The 13,274-nt window shown below is 36.5% G+C and overlaps 1 protein-coding gene across 17 annotated transcripts in view; it reads left to right on the top strand.

Moving 5' to 3' along the window:
• camta1a (calmodulin binding transcription activator 1a) overlaps positions 1–13,274 on the top strand; it is a 394,274-nt gene that overhangs the window by 61,220 nt on the left and 319,780 nt on the right. The window contains exon 3 of one of the 17 annotated variants that reach the window (XM_051880171.1): positions 13,129–13,206. The exons of the other annotated variants lie outside the window; for them this stretch is intronic. The gene's annotated coding sequence lies outside the window, so the exon portion shown is untranslated. The remainder of the gene's footprint in view (positions 1–13,128; positions 13,207–13,274) is intronic. 17 annotated transcript variants of the gene reach the window in all.

The following is a 13,274-nucleotide window of genomic DNA, read 5'->3' as shown; positions in this document are numbered from 1 at the left end:
ACATTTGTGATATTCCGATAATTTCAATATATTGTGCAGCCCTAGTAGGGCTGGGCGATACAGCTAAAAAATGTATCACGATATAATGTTTCATATTGTTCGGTATTGATAATTATTGAAAAAAATTTAATAATTTTTTTTCAAAAAAAGAACAGTAGAAAAAAAGTTTGAATTTAACCAGTGCGTTTTTAATTAAGGCAAACAACAAATAATTTTAAATAAAAAAATTAAATGTAAACAAATCTTTCTTATATTTTATATGAAGATTAAATAAATAAGCGTTAAAGAAACTTTAAGAGCTGCACAATTCTGGATAAATTGAGAAACTTTTTTGTTTTGTCAAACTAAGATCACGATTCTGAATGAAAACAAAATAAAACAAAATAACTTGTAATTTACTAGAGGTTCTGACAAAATAATTGCTGCAGTCTATTTTAAAATGTTTAATTTATTTGAATTATTTTTTAAATATCTGTTTGGATGTATGATTCAATGACACGCTCATAAATACTCTCGTTTCATTACTGTATGAATCAGTGTATTTGAAAGAATCTGTTGAATGAAGATTCAATGTCAAATACATTTTTTAACACTCACTTGTCGCCACCTGGTGGTGAAACAATGTAATTGCTAAATGTGTCGTTTTCAGCGCTAAGTTTCTTTCAGAAGCTAATTTGCTCAATTTTGATCGATTAGTATTTATATCTGAACTATAACTTTTATCTCAGTACTTCTGTGATAACCTGAATATTTGTAACAGAAATAAAGATACTGTGTGGATGAAAAGACTGTGCAGCTGTTAAGACTGACATGACAACTGCTCTCTCAAGACGAACTTTGAAGTAGATCAACTGTAAGACGTAAGGAAACCATGAAACTGCCACACTGACGAGCTGAAATGCCCTTTTTTATTCACAATCTCCTTGTCGGCGGCAGGTACAGCACTCATTTTCATGTGTTTGTGTGTTCTGATCTCACACGGCGATTGCGCAGCTGAACTCCACAGCAACTTGTTTGCGTGTCACTCATAGCGCGTCTGTTTGTGATCCAGGGACGGAGCGAGCTTAAGAGTTGTTCATGCAACCGAACTTCATGTCTGTTTATATTTTAACGCATTTAAGTGAAACTATATCGAGAGTTATATCGAACATTTTTTCTATCGTTATCGATTAAGACGTACCGTCAATAAATATCGATACCGTTTTATCGCCCAGGCCTAAGCCCTAGTGTTCAGATGTTCAAAGGTGCCTTTAATGCCCCAAAATGTTGTTAGGTTGCTGTTCACTACGTTACAGTATGAAACACAGCCGCGTTGTCAAGTTCTCTGCATTTCATGGTAGTACAATAGGCCATGTGTTACAGTTTAACCACTGTGAAGGGTGTGTTTTTGACAGATGTAAAACCAGTGTTCAATAATTAAATGTATTAATCCATAATAAAATATCTTCTGCCAATTAGGCTGTTTTGATCCTACTGCCTACCCCAAATTCAGAATAACATCACAGACTGCAAAACTGTTTTTACCTTACTTTAACCCCTTTACCTGGAAAAACTTTACTTCACTTGAAAGGTACAAAAAAAAAAAATCTAAAATTTTAATTTTGTGAATAGTGCCAAATTTAATTTTACTACAGTGATGTATTGAGGCTATATTTGGAGTACAGCAGTGTTTGAGGGTTCAGTGTAAGGCTGTGTGTAATTTTACTTTGATGGATACACTGGCTCTCTGAGGCTGTTCTCCAGTGCTGAAGTGCTCACAGTGTGGCTCCAGAATGAGAGAAAGTGGGAACGGCTGATGTGTGCAGGGCAGGTGCATGCCATAAATGACAGCTCATACCACGGGCACTCATACTGTGCAGCGATGCCCTGCTCCATCTGGACGGTACACAAACACACACACAAGCAATCGCTCACATATTCATGTGCACATGCAAATATTGCACATAAATAAGAGCAGTCCACTTGTGCCATCTTTACACAAAACAGATGAACTAAATTACAATGTATGAATTAAACTGAAGCATTCAAGCTTTAAAAAGGCACAAGTAACATATGATAAAAGTGGTCTATACAACTTTTATGCTACATACCATAGCTTACCGAAATTGACGTTTTCACAAAATGACATCTTGACATCCACATTAGTTCTCCTTGACCTGTTCATGAGAGAAATAGCAATGTTCAATTTCTAAACAAATAGTTATTTCGAGTCATATTTCAATGAATTGTTTGAATCAGTTCACAAAACTGGTTTAAATGATTCATTAACATATTCGACTGAACTGGTTCCTGAGTTGAATTTGCGAACATGTCACAAAAATGTTCTGTGAATACTGACTTAAATTTTGGTCTATTCTTCACGCCAAGTTGTTATATGACTTCGGAAGATGTGAATATAGTGTACATGTATGGACCACTTTTATGATACTTCTATTACTTGTAAAAGAGCGAGTTTTACTTTTGCATTCTACTGAATTGCTAAAGTACAGATTTGAAATGATATATGGTAGGGCTGGAAGATTATGACCTAAACTCAAAACCTCGATTAACTGAACATTTTACCTCGATTACGATTAATGAATGATTATTTTGTTTCTGTTTTTGTTTTTTTTTGCCCTCATAGTTCACTTACAAGGTTTGTACTGCTTGACTATTAAAGGTGGGATATTTTTTCCTATTGAAAGAGTGATCTGACATAACAGCTCACTTTCAGCAGTTATTTTATCTATGGTTCTTAACATTTCTTACAGATTTCTGCTCATTGTAAATCAGATAAAGATAAATTAACACAGTACACAGTACTTCAAAAGTAGAAAAATATATGTGTAGCACCCTCTTCCCTCTCAGAAGTGACATACCTGAGCTCTTAGGGCGGGCACTCGGGTTTGAACTTTACAGTGTTTCGACTAATATTTAGGGACCTTTCTTAACTCCCTTTAAGTTTAATTATAACCAAACTTTTTATGTGAATGTGAATTTCCACAATAGAAATATTCAGTTTACACGTTACCCGAAACAAATAGTAAACTTGCTGAGATCAATTCAAGTAAACAATTACAGAATTTATTAAAGCAAATTATAATTTAAATGAAATTTGGGAAAAATATGAATCTAGAAGGATGATAAATAAACAGGAAAATACAATTAACTGTCTACTTTAAAATGACGCCACAGAAGGTCAGTTAGGTATTTTAGTGATACACAATCTCTGTGAATAATACACTTTTTAGAATTTTTTTAACAACCCACAGATGAATAAGAATATACCAGTTGAGTATAACTTTCCAGATAATAATAGATCAAATGTCCATAAATATGGTCTCAACACAATTTCAAATGCACAATAAGATCAATTCACATGTATAATCAATGCCCTTTTGAGAAAAGAAATTATAAAAGTATAGCAGCTATCAAATGACAAATAAACACTTTAACTCACGTGGGCCCACACACAGTCACGCTCACCCCTCGTTGCAGGCCTGTACCGTTGCTCGCGTGCGTTGTGGCCACAAAATAACAGATAATTGGCCGCTTCACTCTGAAGAGCCAAACAAACTTGAAGTGTACCTTAAATCCGTAGCGATGAGTCCTCCCGAGTTAGGGAACTTTAATTGCTGCAGTATGTCACTGATAGTCGCGTCCGTCACCGATCCCTCGTTGCCAGGGGAACCCTGAACCCCTCGGCGATTCAGGACGCTACCTGGATGTCCAGGTGTGCAGATCCTCCGTATCACCGTTATTCACGTTGATATATAAAGTCCAAGACACGCACAGTGCACTTCTTCAGTATCAAAATACTCAGTCAGTATTTCATTTGTAGTTACTGATAACTCATCTGGAACTCACACGAGTGTAGATGACAAAACTGAGATATGACGTATCTTTCTCTTACAGCCAACATGAGATCTTGAGAAACAAATAAAGTTAAACAGCGATCTGCTGAATAAACTACTTCACACTTTTTCGCAAATCATAGTAAATAAAATTCAGTCAGTCCTGGCCGGATTCATCATGATTCTCTCACTGACACATACAGCAGTGTGCCTCAGCACGCATTCATTCCCCGCCTCCTAACTCACAAGAACCAATAATACATCACCTCTAGCTAGGTGTCAGGCAGGCGTTCCTCTCTGTGTGCACGATCTTCACGTTTTGTGCAGCTACTGTTAGTATGAGTGTTCGTGCCACAATGCAGCTGCGCAAGCATGGTAGTTCGATATAATAATACACATCCGATCGTCTAAAATCACTTGAATGTCCAAACTGGCAAACCTTAAAACACATACAACTGACAAAGTTTAGTGAAGACGCAAGTGAAAGTAATCTCACTTCGGAGCTCACCGCTCGTGCGCCATCTCTGTGTGTTGACTCGGCGTTCACCTCCGTGTTGCTTCCATGCCGCTGACTGGACAGGGCGGAGTCACGTGGCTACATACGCGGTAGTATGTTTTTAAGGGGGAAATATTAACAAGATTAAAAAACCAAAATAACCGACATGGGAAAATTACGTCGGTTAGAGGTTCTGAATTTCGGTTTCGATTACTTTTCGATTAATTGTCCAGCCCTAATATGAGGGTGAGCAAATGACAGTGTTTTCATTTTTAGGTGAACTTTTCCTTTAAAACAATTTTATTCGGCTCTTATCTAGGACAGCTTGTGTATTTTGTAGGACTGATTGCTCTGTGTGTTTTGCGGATGTTCTGTCTGTTGACATTAGACAGCGCAACGCATGGTGGAATGTATATTTGTATCAGCAGAGGAAATATTGGTTTGTGTTTATACATCTTGTAGCATCTTATATTTTGGCATCTGTACACTGATACGGTCTCTTTTTTTCCTTTTTACACATGACAAGGCAAACACTTGCAAGTTGCTGTATTAAACGCAGGTTTCAGACATATTGTCTGGGGAGAGAATAGTGGAAGTGCTGTTTTATCAAAGTTAGTCCTTGGCTGTTTATACCTCTCTCTGAAAGGTACAATGAGTCAGTGAGAGCAGGATTTGCCAGTCAACTGTGCCCTAAAGGCAAATGGAAGGTTAAGGTGTGCCTCTTTAATTTACGGTGTGCATAAGGTAGTATATAGAAAATTCTTGGATATTTACTCCCTTTTGCTTCCTTTATAAATCTTGACACGTCTTATAGTCAACAATTTTAATTTATTTCTTTGACATGATGAATAATGATCATTATTTTGAGGCTTTCAAGTTGACTTTGGTCTCAGAGTCATTAGCGTGGTAAGGGGGAAGTTGACAGTTTCTTACTCTGAGGTTATGGTTTCAAGACAGATGCAAATTGGTATGTTTGCAGGATGTGAAGGGATTGTAAATGTGCATGTTTTCTCTCCAGCTCAAGTGCTGAATGCATGCCTGACTGGTTTTGTGTTGTGATTTGGTCAGTGTTTCACCTAAAAGATAGTAGCAACGCATGACTGTACAGAGATCTTATGGAGCAAGGCAAACATCACTAATCTTTATCACTCAAGCTGTATCTAGGGACCAGAATATCATTGGCTTTGTTCATACTGCACACAAATCAGATTTGGTATTTAAATCCGGTCTTTAGTACTGACTATTCCACACTGTCATTTTGCAAAATGATGAAATCTGATCCAATTGTTTAGACAATATAGTGAATATTCAATGTATTTGTAGTAGTAATGTAATGTAAGCGTCAGAATGATGCCAAGACACTTTCTTACACAGCAGCACAGAGTAGCTGTCATTGTGGAAAGAGAAGATGGGAAACTGGAAATTTTGCCTCCGCTTATGTCTATCATGACATCCTGCCGCCGTTGTGAGAGGCGTTTTATGCATTCATGCATATACTGTGTTCAAAACTGCTGACTCCTTCAGTCACTCAACTATTCACTACATGGTAAACTTAGATAGCTCATGAGAAAAGAGTGAATGAAAAAGAGTGTATTTGGAGACAGGAGACAGGAAAAAAAAGTCTCATGAGATCATAAGCCAAATAATATGTACTTTCTAGGTTGCATGGTTTTGTGTCCAAATAGAATCAGATAAAGTCTATAGAACAAGCATTGTAGACTTCTCTCTGGCCACAGGGTCACCCTGGAGATCAGGCTGTGGTGAAGGGATGAGAGACTAGCAAGCCTGGTTATATGGCACTGTTTTTAAAGTATTCTGGTCACTTGGAGAGTCTGTCGTCCCCCACAACATTGAACAAGTTCTCCAAAAATTGTGTGAGTGCAAAAATGTGTGTTCTGATTGATAAGCAGACAGAGAGAGGCTGGATGGTATGAAGACCCTGTGGCTGGGGGCAGAGTTGCTGTGTCATTACCACCTCCATTATGATCCCAGCCTTAATGCTGGGATTGGGCCGGTAACAGCCTCATCTCTTGCCCTGATCTGATTCTCAGATACCTGCCATTCTGGGTCAACAAGCAGAGATTTTGGTTCACATGCTACCATGGCAACTTTTTATTCCCTTTCAGATCTTGCTGATGTAGTGTTGGATGCCTGAATATTGTTCCTGGTAGATGAGATGGAATCAACTAAATTATTGGCTTGATGGTTTCAGGGAGGCTATTGTAGTCTGATATTGGCTCTAGCTAATGCAGGATCACATGGATCATTAACACCACAAAGCAATTATAAGAACTGTGCAACGCTGGCTGTAAATGACCAAGCAGAATACAATTTTATTCACTTGCTTGATGTCTGAAGTTTTTTGGGGGGGCAGTTTAATTTGTTTGGGACCAATAACAAATGTGTTTTTTTTTGTTGTTGTTTATTCTTTTCTAAGGGGCATGATCAATAGTTTGAATGAGGTGTTGTATCTGTCAGATTTGGACATCTGTGGATGCAGGCTTTCATGAGAAAAACACTCTAATTTTGTCCCTGCTAATGTCCAGATAAAGCCAATTTAAATCGTTGCAGCATCTCATTTATTTTCATTCCTGTTCAGATGTTCTCCTACAATGGATATGCAAATGGTAGAGAGAAATTCCAGCCTTCTCTTGGACAGACATGATAGAGGCATCACAAACTTTTTGATGGAACAATAGTCCATTTTATACCTTTAATAGAAATGCATCCATATCTACTGATTGACAAGCCCTGACAAGAAACTAACTCTAATAATTACAGTTTTATGAAAGAGCTAGAAAACAATGAAGCCAAGTCTGGGTGTTTTAGTGAACAAAACCGATATCAGTGAAACCAACTGGCAATGCATTCCCTGCTGAGCGGTGCATTTAGCTCCAAATAAAGTGATGTATCCTGGGTATTTAAGACTTGCATTGGTAAGGGACACTGTGGATTAACTCTCATCCATGTCCTGTGATGAGACCCTCTGTGCAGACATTGCTCATCTACTTGTGCTATGCTTGTATTCCCTCTTTAGGCTGTTTGCATGGGGGCAAAAACAATATAAATTACGCTGCCTCTGAAGGATGGTGCAGTCCACACGAGGACTGTGATAGGGTATTGATTCTCACTACATTGCTAAAATTGCCTGTCTGCCTCCCAGCTCCAAACACACATGTGACAGCTCCAATATAGGCTAGGAACTATGCTCTGTGCAGGGCCTTTACTGGGGTCCCCTCCGTTCCTGAGGCTGCATTGGGCTATCAAAACATCTAGGAGAAAGTGGAGCTAACTTGTAAATTTTTTTTTTCTTCTTTGCAACAGGTTATTAGGATCTGCATTATCTTTTCCTTGTGTAAAAAAGGAATTTAATAATAATAATAATAATAATAATAATAATTTATTGGTATTAATAATATTTTTCATTGAAAATTGAAGGGAAAAAATAAGTGCAACAATATACTAGGTATATGTGTGGAACTTTCTTTAAATGATGCAGATGGAAGAAGAACACACAGTTTTTGCATTTCAAGAATGTTAAATTATCAAAGACACCAACACCAAAAAGATTTTATGCATAAAAGACTGTTTCTGTACATAATTAAAGGGTCAGTTCACCCAAAAATGAAATTTCGTTTTTGGGTGAACTAAGCCTTTAATAATTGAAAATCTGGCCTCCAGGTTGACGCTCATTCACTTTTTTTCAGAACTCAGAGAAGTGTCATGCAGAAGTTTCAGTTGTTAAATAAGAATTTGAATTCACCTGCCTTCTTCTGACATATAGAAATGAAAATCCTGCTTCAAATACCTCCATTTGATAACGGATTTGCGTGTCAAAAGCTGAGCTTCAGGATGCAGACCTCTTTGATACCTCTCTGTGACCTTTCCATCCATGGCTGGATGGAAGCTCCTCTAGTCATCTCCACAAGAACATCCAGACTGTGTGATTTTTTAAAGCAGTATAGTAAAATGATACACCTAGCCTTTGATTTAAAGCGCCAAATGCCCAAAGAGATCGATAGAACCCACAAAGGTGCATGGGCATCCTTGCAAGTCCCATTGGGAAGGAGAGGGGAGGGGAGGGACCGTTTTGCTGTGAAAATCTCAGTTCTTTAATAAGGATTACTTGAAAGCAGGTCTGACAGTATCTGCATGCTGTTCTCCCTTGATAAGCCCCATCATGTTTTTAGGGGATTTAGGCTGTGTGTGGTGGTTGTGGTGGTGGTGGAGAGGCATCAAATAGCTTTTAGGTTATAAGTTTTCATCTAAAGAATCTTAAATCCATCAGCTTGACCTCAAATGGTATATAATAACTCCAACTGTATGAAATATCATGTAGAAAACTGGCCCCTGTGAGGCGTCTGACTGATATTATAGACTGAACAGTGCTTTTAAGAATAGTGATGTAAGGGTGCGTGTGTCTCAGAGTCGAAGGTGAGCCATCAGTCGTGTCTCTCGAGATGCTGTGCCAACATTGCTGTTTTCCCCCAGAGTTCTGACCTTCACTAAACTCTCATTCTCTCTAATTTGTTCTTCTATCACTGCACTTGCAATTTTGTGCAATATCCTTTTCCTCATGGCACATCTAATGTCACTTCTGTTATTGATAGACCGGGAATGAACGCAGGAATGTGCATTTCATTGCATCTCTCTCTTTTTCTCTCTATCTTTGTCACTTTATCTCTCTTTCATGCTCTTGCTCTCTTTCTCTCTCACTCACTAAAGACAATATTTGTGGGCACACTTTGTTTGAATCTAATAGTTTTGATCCCCGTGGAACATCCTCTGAATAAATATTTTGGGCAAAGGAAAGGAATTGAACCTGCTATACTATGTGTATCGATCAGCTCTTTAGTGAGTCCCTATAGAATGGGTAATTGTGTCTGCGTGCTTCTCCATTTTAAACTAACTGCATTTCATCTGATGGGGAGAATAATCCGTCGAAGAAGAGATAGATTGCAGGCGAAGGTACGTGTCATGGCTGATGTGCAGAAAGCCCATTAATACAATCAAGGGAGGCTTGTGCCATTGTCTGGAAACTAGGTTTGAAAGTAGACTCCTTCCATTTGAAGTTACCAAATATAATTGTGCATATCTTTTGATGACTTGCATCTCATTTGGAATTTACATATCCCACTGAAGTGTAATTTGTCTTTGATGATTAGCTCGTGTTTAATGGGGCTGGAATTGCTTTGTCTCTGCTGCACACTCACATCCTCTCCTGTGCTCCAGTTTCTTTGGGCCGGATCACATTTCAGCTGTCTGTAGTCTTTGACCGTTGGAGCAATGACAGAGCAGTAGTGTGAACCTGACCCATATGAAGCAGGGTAAAGGTAAAAAGCCTTCAGACTGAGGTTTTTTTTTCTCCTTTCAACCAGTGATAGAGGAGAGAGAGTGAAAAGGTCTGTGATTTTGTTGACCCAGGCTGGATAAAGCTGAATCCTCAGATTGAGAAGATTTAGTTATTTATTTTTTTTTAGAGTGTACTCTAGAGAAAACAATTTTAGAGACTTACTGGTACTTCTGGAATGCTTTAATGCGTTTTACCTTTACTTGATCTTTTACATTATGCCCAACATGATTTTAAAATTCATGCTCACCTCATATAATTCCTTTGCTGATGAAAGTCTGCTGTGTTTTAGTTTTAAGTTCAAGTTTTAGTTTTAATGTTCAGTTGTTTTAATCTGATGTAATGATCACTTCAAATTTGCATGATGTGGATTGATCTGGGTTTGAGATTTCAATCATGATTTCAATACCAATGAGAGTGAGATGATGGTGATGAGGGAAAATGAGTTTTTCATGTCAATATAAATTTGCTTCTCTTATCATTGAAACACATGGTCTTTCAAAGGCATCATCATTGCAATTTACAAGGAGTTATCTTTTTTGTGGTTATTGATGAGAACTATTAACTAATAAAAAGGGTAACTATTAAAATTCCACATGCAGCTTGGCCCACACTGTTTCTACTACAAAATGAATGATACTTCAAATTGTGCAGCTTGTTGAGGAGATATATCTAGAGACCAGAATATCATAGAGACTTGGCTCTTTTGATTCGGGCCAGTAAGAAACCACTTAGCAACCAGGATTGGCCGATTTATCGAGTATTTATGTTTTTTATGCAATATAAATATCCTTTATTCGTAGGGCTGCACGATTTGGTGAAAAAAATCTAATTGTGATTTTTTTTTTCTGGTTAAAATTGCAATTTCCATTTAAAATGCGATTTTTAAAACAAACAAACAAACAAAAAAATGATAAAGAATACAAGGTTTGTTGTGTGTATTTGTAGGACTGCACAGTTTGGCCAAACATTTTGTTTTTATGTATCAATAGGCCTATGACTAATAATAATTATTATGATTATGATTATTATTACAAAATAAGAAAGATTGCTATTGTAATAACACTATTTCATTATAAAATACATTATATTTTACAGAAATCTTTTATTTTATGGAAAATGGGTTATGCTGGGTGACCTGTTAACATGTGGGGGGCCTATAACCAAGTCATTAGAAAGGTCTAAGATTTTATTATGACAAAAATATTATGACAAAAATCTGTGACAGTAATTTCTTATTTTTTGTCAGAAAACCTTATGCATCCAGTGAAAATAAAACCTGTACACTTCTCTACACAGGAGAAAAACGTATAGATTTGCATATGTTTACTTCAAATTTTACTTCAATACTTTAGAGAAAAGTATAATTTTTCCTATTTTTACCCAAAATAGGTGCATTAGTAAGTACATAATGTGTGCATTAGTAAGTACACAGCAATTATTTTCACTATCGGCCTTTGGCCGATTATTTAAAAACAGCCGATGATCAGGGCCAATTATATTCCATCAATCAAAAGTGGCGGAAAAATGTGTCAGACTGCAACTCATACTGTGTGAAATTAACACGAAAGTAATGCATTAACAGTTAAAAAAATAGCGACGTTTCAACCGCAGACGTCAATAAAACAGCTTGTGAACAAAATGTCACTTAACATTGCATTTACCTCAGGAAAGTTATCCAATGTTCACAGTTCGTTAGTTAACTTGAGAGGATTTTATTATTATTTACTGTTAATTATATATGTATGTTTGAATAAATCTGTCATAAAGACAAGTGTTTATGAAAACTACTTATGTGCAAGAGTTGTATACAAACATTTCAGTGTAATTATTATATCTAAAAATAAATAACAGTTGAATATAATAGTTTGGGCTTTGTTGTTAATTTTAACCTCTAATATTTTAGCAGTGTACCAAATGAGAGGGTTCTCTGTATAGTTTACAGCATTAGTTGAGAAAGATTTTTTTCCTTAAGAAAATCAAACTATAGTTATTGGTATCTGTATTAGCACCCTGAATAATCCGCTATCGGTATTGTCAGAGAAATTTAGTATCAGTGCATCTCTGGTCATCTGTTAAACTAATCCCTTGTTTTCTTGTGACTTTAAAAGAGAGATGTTGCAATAGCATCTCTGATACAAACTTCAGTAGAAAAAATGGTGTTAGGGTTGGTATGTTCAGTTGATTTTGTAAAACTGTCCATTTAAATAAAAAAATACTAATTTAGCAATTTGCTTGCATCATCTTTTAATGTTTATTGTTCAAAAATTAAAATGTTTTATTAAAAGCTCAAGCAGGCAAATATGGGTTTTTTGTTATTGGTGCATAATGAAAATTAGAATTAAATATAAATCTTCCTTATTTGCATTTACTGAAAAACAGTATGTGAAACATGCCTTAATCATTTTAATTAGAAGTTTATTGTATTTTACTTGTTGTATTAAACATTATTTATGTAATTGGCTACAAGGACTGCAAGGTTACAATTATGCCTCCTCTTATTGAAAATAAATAAAGAACCATAATCTTAAACATTTTAAATATTAAGATACCTATATTGAATATCTGAAAATTATGAAAATTATGAATATACATTTTTAGCTTTATTGCCCAGGCCTTCTAGTAACTACCCATAAAACCTTATAACTGCATAGCAATGCTCTGGTAACGACCCACAACACCCTGACATTGTTTTTGACACATTTTGGATGGCATGCACTTGTATTTTCTTCAAAAATGCAAAAATCTAGTTTTGTAATGAACTCTAAGGTGCTCCGTTTGCGATGTCCTACCTTCTTCACATTGTTCTGGAAATCCTGTGATTACCTCTGTATGTGTTGGCCCTCTCAGTAGGGAACATGCACCATCCTTTTCATATCAGTATGCTCTTCTCTGAAATATATGGTGGGTGCATGTTCTGTTAATTATTGCTGGCATAAAATGTCATCTCAGAGATGTCTTAGTGGTTCATTTGTGCCAAAACAAGTGTGTGTTTGTCAGACATTATAGCACAGCCCTTGTATACAGTTTAATTCAGCTAATCTTCTAGAGTGGTTTTAAATATAGAAAAGTGCAATTTATGACTTGCCCTTCAGTGAAGTATGATAAAAAGATGCTGTCTAATTTTTTGAATACTTCACTCACATTTTCTGCTCTCTCTACTGGGAGTCTTCGTTTATTAAAAGCATAGGCAAGTATGAAAAAGAACGACAAGTAGTTTGTCGTCCTTCCTAAGCTTCTCTCAGACTGTTCTGAGGGATAAAAACAGAATGCACGATGCACTTTAGGAATAAAAGTAGTTCACTTAATCCTGTGGTTAGCAGAAAACATTCTTTGTGGATTATTTTGCTGTTTTAGTTCTCTTGAGTGGAGCTTTGACCATGTGCAACCACTTCATTGAGTTCTTTTCTGATTCATTGACTGATTTATTATTATATTTATTTCCACAGACACATCTATACCGCTGCCATGTTTTCCAGTTTTCCTGTTTATGTTGACCTTGACCCCTGACCTCCTGCATACTCTTGGTAACCATATCATATATATATTTTTTTTAAATACACCTTTCTGTTTGTTTCACAATTTTCCATTTTTG

This window comes from Ctenopharyngodon idella, chromosome 22 (assembly GCF_019924925.1).
Source record: "Ctenopharyngodon idella isolate HZGC_01 chromosome 22, HZGC01, whole genome shotgun sequence".
Lineage (NCBI taxonomy): Eukaryota > Metazoa > Chordata > Actinopteri > Cypriniformes > Xenocyprididae > Ctenopharyngodon > Ctenopharyngodon idella.
This window is presented reverse-complemented; position numbering and strand designations above follow the sequence as displayed.